The following is an 8502-nucleotide window of genomic DNA, read 5'->3' as shown; positions in this document are numbered from 1 at the left end:
TAGTTTATTAGTCAGCTCCAGGGGTCTTCTTCTGACTTCCTGGGGGGTCTTCTCGCCGGGCTCCTCTGCTATCTTCTGTCTTTTGCCGCTCTTTTGGTAGCGGAGGAGCCCGGCTTTCTCTTTTGTCGCCATCCGGGGGTCTTCTTCCGACTTCGGGGGTCTTCTTCTGACTTCTCTGTGCTTTGTGGCCTCTCCGGTTCTTCTGCCAGGCTCCTCCGCTTCTTCCAGCTCTTTTACTAGTGTTGGCCCGGTCTTCTCGTTCATCGTCGCTGCCTTCTTCTTCTTCTTCTTCCTTCTTCTCTTTTTCCGATGTTGACACAACACGCTTTCCCGCTGTAACACGGAAACACGTTGTGCAGCGACTTATATAGGCATAAGGGGCGGGGTCGCCATGTGATATCACATGTTGACCCCACCCCTTATGATGTCACAGTCCCGGAGGATGCTGGTCACCGGGTGATGAAACATGGTGACCCCGCCCCTTATGCCTATATAAGTCGCCGCACATTGTGTCCCCGGCATTACAGCGAGAGAGCGTTGTGTCAGAAGAAGAAGAAAAAGAAGAAGAACTCCGCTAGCAAAAGAGCAGAAGATAGCGGAGAAGACCCCTGAATTCGGAAGAAGACCCCTGGAGCTGCCTAATAAACTACTTTAAAAACGTTTGTGTTTGTTTTATTGACACTTTCCCCCCAGGTGAATGGGTAGGGGTACGATGTACCCCATACTCATTCACATAGGGTGGGGGACCGGGATCTGGGGGCTCCCTTATTAAGCCCCCCACCCGTAAACCCCCGACAAACAACAGCCAGGGTTGTCGGGAAGAGGCCATTGCCCTCATCAATATGGGGACAAGGTACTTTGGTGTGGGGGGGCCGCAGGGCCCCCTCTTCCCCAAAGCACCCACCCGCCCATGTTGAGGGCAGGCGGCCTGGTACGGTTCAGGAGGGCTGGACTGGCCAGGCTGCATGCTCGGATAAGGGTCTGGTATGGACTTTGGGGGGAACCCCACGCCGTTTTTCGGCATAGGTGTATCCCTTAAAACCCATACCAGGCAACGGGGCTCGCAAGGTGTCAATCTTGCCGATGAAAGCGGCGAAACATTGACTTCCTTCTCTAGTCCCGTCATACCTGAAGCCACGTTCAAAATGAACGGACTTTAGTTTGTGTGTGGCTAGTCCGTTCATTTGGAAAGTCCGGCGGACCTCCACCAAAAGTCCGGCAGATTGTCTGCCGGACCTAGTCCACCAGAAAAGTCAGTTCGTGTGTGGTCATGTGTGTGCATGTCCGCTCGTTCGGAAAGTTCCGCGGACCTCCGCTGCAAAGTCCGGTGGATTGTCCGCCAGACTAACTCCGCCGGATAGTCTGATCCTGTGTACGGGGCATAACAGTGTAAATTTGGTGTCCCCTCAAAATAACGCAACACACAGCCATTAATATCTAAACCGCCGGCAACAAAAGTGAGCACACCCCTAAGTGAAAATGTCCAATTTGGTCTCAATTAGCTATTTTCCCTCCCCCCTGTCATGTGACTCGTTAGTGTTACAAAGTCTCAGGTGTGAATGGGGAGCAGGTGTGTTAAATTTTGTGCTATCGCTCTTTCATACTGGTCACTGGAAGTTCAACATGGCATTGCATGGCAAACAACTTTCTGAGGATCTGAAAAAAATGAATTGTTGCTCTACATAAAGATGGCCTAGGCCAGTGATGTTGAACCTTGACACCCCAGATGTATTGGAACTACATTTCCCATGATGCTCAACAACACTGCACAATGCATGAGCATCATGGGAAATGTAGTTCCAAAACACCTGGAGTGCCAAGGTTCACCATCACTGGCCTAGGCTATAAGAAGATTGCCAAGACCCTGAAACTGAGCTGCAGCACAGTGGCCAAGATCATAGAGCGGTTTAATAGAACAGGTTCCACTCAGAACAGGCCTCACCATGGTCCACCAAAGAAGTTGAGTGCACGTGCTCAGCATCATATCCAGAAGTGTACAGCTTGTATAGCAGTGTAAATTTGCTGTCCCCTCAAAATAACTCAACACACTCAACAGCTCTGGTGAACTCCATGACCAAGAGGGTTAAGGCAGTACTGGAAAATAATGGTGGTCACACAAAATATTGACACATTGGGCCCAATTTGGACATTTTCACTTAGGGGGGTACTCACTTTTTTTGTCAGCGGTTTAGACATTAATGGCTGTGTGTTGAGCTATTTTGAGGGGACAGGAAATTTACACTGTTTTACAAGCTGTACACTCACTACTTTACATTGAAGCAATTTAGTGTAATTTATTCAGTTTTGTCACATGAAAAAATATAAAAAAATATTTACAAAAATGTGAGGGGTGCACACAATTTTTGAAAATACTGTACATACACATACTAGGGCCAATTTAAACATGACCCAATGATCCTCCTAGCATGTCTTTGGTACGTGGGAGGAAACTGAAGTATCCAGAGGAAACCCAGTACAGGGAGAACATACAAACTCCAAACCGGTAGTGCTGTGGTTGCGGTTTGAACCAACGGCCCTATGGCTGCTAGTTTTAACCACTAAACCACTGTGCTGCACTGTTTTTCAAGCAATGAAATATGAGAAATGTAATATATAAATGACAAAGATCTCTTTATCATATTTATTTTTTGCTGTTCTAATAAAAATAAGTCATTGTCAGAATTTTTATTCATAGAGATCTACGTTTATGAGAGTACACACTGCATTCCATATACCCAGTGAAGTGGCTGGCCTCAGGCAATACACAGAGATGAAACGAGTCCTTCTACATAAGTTGTACCTGTTTACCCCCAGTATTCCCTTCTCTACATCAATACAAGGTGCTGACTTTATAAGCTTGTCTGAGAGTTTAGAAAAAAAAGGTCTGGAGCTGAAGATACAATCTGCAGAGCTCAGCAAGGAGAGCTCTGAGAGCTGATTGAAGGTAAGGGACCCCCCCCCCCCCCCTTCACACAGCACACAGGAACAGTGCTAAGGCTGTCAATCTGCTGGAGCTCCCTCCCCTGTCATCATTTATATTGGGGTCAGGAAAATGTGTCAGAAGTGACTCATACAGATAGCAGAGGAAGGAGGAAGGAGACAGAAATTAAACTTAATGCTCTGGATTGAGACAAGTACACACTATAGAGGGATATGCTCCACTGGGGTGGGTGTGCTCTCATGTCTAGCGTGTTTTTTTTTGCAATAGGAAAGTATTCTGCACAAAGAAAGCAATGCAAAGAGAAGAGAATTAAATTTAATACAGAGACACAACAGACACGCTTCAGGATTATGAGAAGTTGGGGTAACATAATAAATCAATATAATGAAGGTCTTTTTCAAATAAAGTTACTGATCCTAATACTACCACAAAATTAACATAATCCATGAAACATGATAACAGTTTACATCATCCCAAATAACTAAAATCATATGTTTCAGGAGGGTGTGGGCGACTGTTCAGTAAGATGGCCCCTTGATTAGGGACCGCCTATAGCCCATTGTCAGCTATCTCCTGGGCTCTTCTAAATAGCTGAGTACTTGCTGCCTCCATCACTATGTGGCGGTGCCGACAGGACACGTACTGGTTAAAAAAACTCCCCAGCTTCTTCCCTTCTACATGCATCTGACTCAGCCAAAATGGAGGCAGAGACCAAAGCCCCAGTACTGGTCCCAGACCTCTAGCATTAGCTGGGCAGGACGCAAGAGGGAGAGCCACTAATGGAAGTGGGTAACAATCAGTCCAAACTGCACCCTGACATCCCATGGCCTGACCCAATTGTAGCCTTTCCTACAACAGGGTAGTCAGTGTCTGACACTACCTTGAAAGAAATGCTACCCTCCCTCCGAGCCTCACTGCAATCTGATATTTTCTCCTCTCTTAACCAATGCAAGCTTGAACTGCAGTAGATAGGGGGCAGAGTAGACCACATGGAAGACAAAATGTGTGAAGTCACTACTTTTTTAGTAGACTCGCATGCAATTCACCAGGATGAACTGAGCTCTATGAAAGAAATAGTGGCTGATCTTGAAGATAGATCATGCCGCAACAATCTAAAAATCAGGGGTATTCCCAAATCAGTACAGACCCGCCAATTACCTCATTTTGTTCACAATCTATTCAAAGAGGTGCTGCCTAATCTTACATCCGCAAGTCTAACTATTGATAGAATACATGATATTCCAAAACCATCATTCCTCTCTTCAGAAGTGCCATACAACGTTCTACTAAGGATACATTTTTTTCAAGTAAAAAAAAAACGACTGGAGGACTTCTGCTGTGTTGATCAGTTACCAGTACAGGCTGCAAACCTTCAGGTCCTTCAGGCTTCTCCCAATACACCCTACAACTTTGCCGCAATCTGAAATCCATAACCAAAATCCTGCAAAATAACAAACCCATATACAAATGGAAGTACCCTACAAAATGTAATGGGACCTACAACAGGAACTCATACAGAATCACCCCACTGGACAAAGGTCTCAAACTCCTTAAGAACTAGGGAATCATACCATAAACAACCAACATCTCCTAATGGTTCTCCACACCAGCCGTCTAAACATGTGCATTCTGAATGGTAAGTTGTGTCCAGGAAATCATTTTGCTTGTGAATGACCTAGAGGCCTCTTCTCTAAAACCTAGGGGAACTCTGGAGTCAGAAGGGGTACCTTTCACTCTACCCTATACCTCATGAATTCCTGCAGTTACCACTGAGCTTGTGGGTCCAGGTGTACCTTTTCTTTTTATTAGTTTTTTACCTCCCTTTACCTTTTTGCCGTTTTTTTTTTTTCTCATTCTCTCTTGGCAGTCTCTGACTGTGTTATTGGAGTTCTGCTCAGTTTCCTCCCTACTACGATCCAGAGTTTATTCCTGGTAGTTGCATACCTTAGAGCTACATCTGTTTACTTCGTTCAATTCTACACTTCATTTTGGCTGTACATCATGGACAGTTCCCATCACAGTATCAGAAACAGTCTTCTCATTTATATGGAGCATATTCCTTCATCACTGTTCCTGGAAACCCCCATCCTACCATCCATGATCATTCATACTCTTGTCAACTCTTCCCTTTCAATTTGCATCATCACCTTCTATATCAGCTGAAAATTTGTTCCTAAATGTCTGATTTGAACTACCCAGTGAAGTACCACTCCTTTTGGAAAGAAGCACACTCCAACAAAGTTGACTTGGTGGCTATACAAGTGACCCATTTTTATAACGATTTTATATCTCACTGTTCTCACAAAAGCGTTCCTCATATTATCATGGCCTCAACTCACACCAAGAAGAGGGGAGTGACGATAGTCATCAGTGACTCTGTATCCTAATCCCTAACTGAAGCTATTCTAGATCCGGAAGGCAGATATATTATATTTCTTTGCACTATTAACAAAAATCTCAAAGGTTTGACAGTGGTATCTGGTTGTGTGTGGGGATTTGAATCTGGTTGCTGATCCCAGCGTGGATGCCACAGTCAAAAGGTCACTTGCCTTCACTGTGTGGTTTTCTTCACGCAGAGGAAGTGCACGATGTGAGTTAATAAAATTGGGGTATCCCCGCGCTACCATATACAGATCTCACTATATACTAGGGGTGGGTTGCAGCAGAACACCGACAGCGGTATAAACCCTACCACTGAAAAAATGTGTGACAAAAATCAAATAGGTGATGTTGCGCTCCCTTACAGTGAATAAACACCTCTCAGCTGCATACAAAGTTGCATACAAAGTTGCATATACCAATATTATAAATCCAACTATCGTGTCAGACCGTAGTCCGTAAATAAAGTGTCAAATGCTAAATAATAAGCGAAAATATGATATAAAAGTGTCCAAGTGATTAATAAAAATCACATAAAATCTAAGGTGCCTAATAATTGTAAAGTGCCTAATAATTACATACACAGTTACATATGACTACAGTAATGTGGACTCATGTATCGTGATCAAGAGTGGTCCATAAATAAAGTGTCAAATATTACAAATTGCATAAAAAATAAACAACATTTACACAATAGGAGTGTCCAGTGTCTCTAAAAATCGCATACACCAGTGAACATATGTCATGCACGTAAACTAATTACTCCAAAGATGTAGCAAACTGTATTAGTAATAACATAAACGTGAATCACACAGTGCAATTAAAGCATAAAAACTACAGAAAAGAAAAACAACAGTCTCTTAGGCAGCATATAAAGTGCCACGTGCTTTATATAGTGCTTCTCCAGATATAAGGTGCCAGATAAACCCGTGTATATACACTCCTGTGCCTCTTCAGTGTCCCGCATGCATCAAGTGAAATGGCCCCTTACCTTACTGCTGTAAGGAAAACAGCAGAAAACAGGGATCTCAGGCTATCCAGGTGGTGTACCCCTACTTCCAGGTTATGGAAACTGTCCCCACATCAGTTAATCCAAATGGCAGGATCGGTAGAAAATTCAGATGTGATTCATAGTTCCCTAAGGAAGAGGCCAACCTCTAACCCACCTGGTGTTGCTGATATAGGAGTAAGGACCAGCAATGTCTGGTGCAGACTGCACAAGATGTGTATCGGTCAGAGAACTGACTGTGAATTAATTTCATTTTTCATTTTTAGAATAGCTGCTCTGCCAAACCAAGTAAACGTTGGCTTATCCCAAGCTTTGAGATCTTTGGTCAATTTATTTAGGAGAGGAATAAAATTTTTCGCAAATAGATCAGATAAGGCTGTGGAGATTTGAATGCCCAAGTATGTAATCGAGTCGTCTTTCCAAATAAAGGGGAAGTTCACCTTGCATTGGTCTACCACTGTACTGGGTAGAGAGATGTTGAGGGCAAAGGATTTTGCAAAATTGATTTTAAGATTCGACAAAAATTGAAATTGCTTGAATTCTGAAAGCACAACTGGTAAAGTGATCAGCGGGTTAGAAAGGAAAAGCAGAATATCGTCCGCGAAAGCAGCGTATTTGTATTCTTTTAGTGAGGACTTGATACCCTGAATGTCCGGGTTGGCTGAAAGTTTACGAAGAAAGGGTTCAAGGGTTAGAACAAAGAGAATGGGCGACAGGGGACAACCCTGCCTCGTCCCGTTGCGGATGGGAAAGGCGTCCGACAGAGTGTGATTGGCTCTAACTTTAGCGACTGGGTTAGCATAAAGCCTTTCTGGTTGGAGCTTGTAATAAGATGGTGAAGGTTGATGGCTTTAATTGTGTTATCCCTGGTCTCCCTGCCAGGGATAAAACCAGATTGATCTTGGGAAACTAGGGAAGGAAGGAAAGGGAGTAACCTGTTAGCTATAATTTTCGAAAAAAGCTTGATATCTGAATTTAGAAGGGAGATAGGCCTATAATTACTGGGTTGGGATGGATCTTTGCCTTCTTTTGGTATTACGACTATGTGAGCTTCTAGCATTCTTTGCAAAAAAGGGGAAGAAGGAGAAAGGGAATTGAAAGCTTTGAGGAAGGGCTTCCTCAATAAGTCGGAAAATGTTTTGTAGTAGACTGCTGGCAGACCATCCGGGCCAGGGCTTTTCCCAGGTTTCAAGCTCTTAAGAGCGAGGTTCCACTCTACTGGGGATATTGGAGAGTCCAGACTCTCCGAAGCTTCAGATGAAATCTTGTCAGGAGCAAACTGGGAAAGGAAGGAAGAAATCATATTGTCTGAGTCGGGAGCCGAGTTTTGAAGGTTATATAGGGAGGAATAATATTTTTCAAATTCCTTAGCAATGTCTCTGTTGTGGGTAATAAGCTCGCCTGAGGAGGAACGTAGATGGTGTATTACATTATTGTTACGCTGTTTACGCAGTGCTTGGGCAAGGAAACGACCGCACTTATTGCCCTGTTCATAAAAGAGCTTCTGAGACAAAATAAATTTTTTCTTAACGTTAAGGTTCAGGGTTTCGTTTATCAGAGCTCTTGTGTCAGTTAATTCTTCTAGGGTATGTTGGGCCAATGTTTGTTTGTGACTAGCCTCAAGATTCCTCAGCTTAGCGAACAGGACAGCAAGTCCGGCCTTACGGGCTTTCCTAAGAGATGCTGAGATCGCAATCATTTTACCTCTAATGACGCATTTATGGGCCTCCCATTGAGTCATATTGGAGGTATCTGGGGAGTCGTTTTCTGAGAAGTAGTCCGAAAGACATTTCCTCAAATCGTCTTCAACTGATTTGTCCGTTAAGAGAGAGGGGTCCAATTTCCAAATAAACGTCCGGTCGTTTGTCTCCGGTAACGTGAGTGTCAAAGAGATAGGGTGATGGTCAGAGATCGTCATTGGTTCGATTGACGCGGTCGTGAGTAATGACAAGTCCTGTTGCGATAGAAAAAAGTAATCTATACGAGAGTATTTATTGTGGGGGCAGAAAAATAGGTAAAATCTTTGTCCTTGGGGTGCATGATGCGCCAAGTATCGTGTACACTCAGCTCATGGAGGCAGTGCCTGATTTGTTTGAGCGCCCTATACGTAAGATGTGATGTTCCCGAAGAGGTGTCCATCAGGGGATCTAGAGGCAGATTAAAGTCCCCCCTA

This window comes from Lithobates pipiens, unplaced genomic scaffold (genome assembly GCF_037356315.1).
Source record: "Lithobates pipiens isolate NorthernLeopardFrog02 unplaced genomic scaffold, aLitPip1_a1.2 Scaffold_13, whole genome shotgun sequence".
NCBI lineage: Eukaryota > Metazoa > Chordata > Amphibia > Anura > Ranidae > Lithobates > Lithobates pipiens.
The sequence above is the reverse complement of the archived record's forward strand: the minus strand, read 5'-3'. Positions refer to the sequence as shown.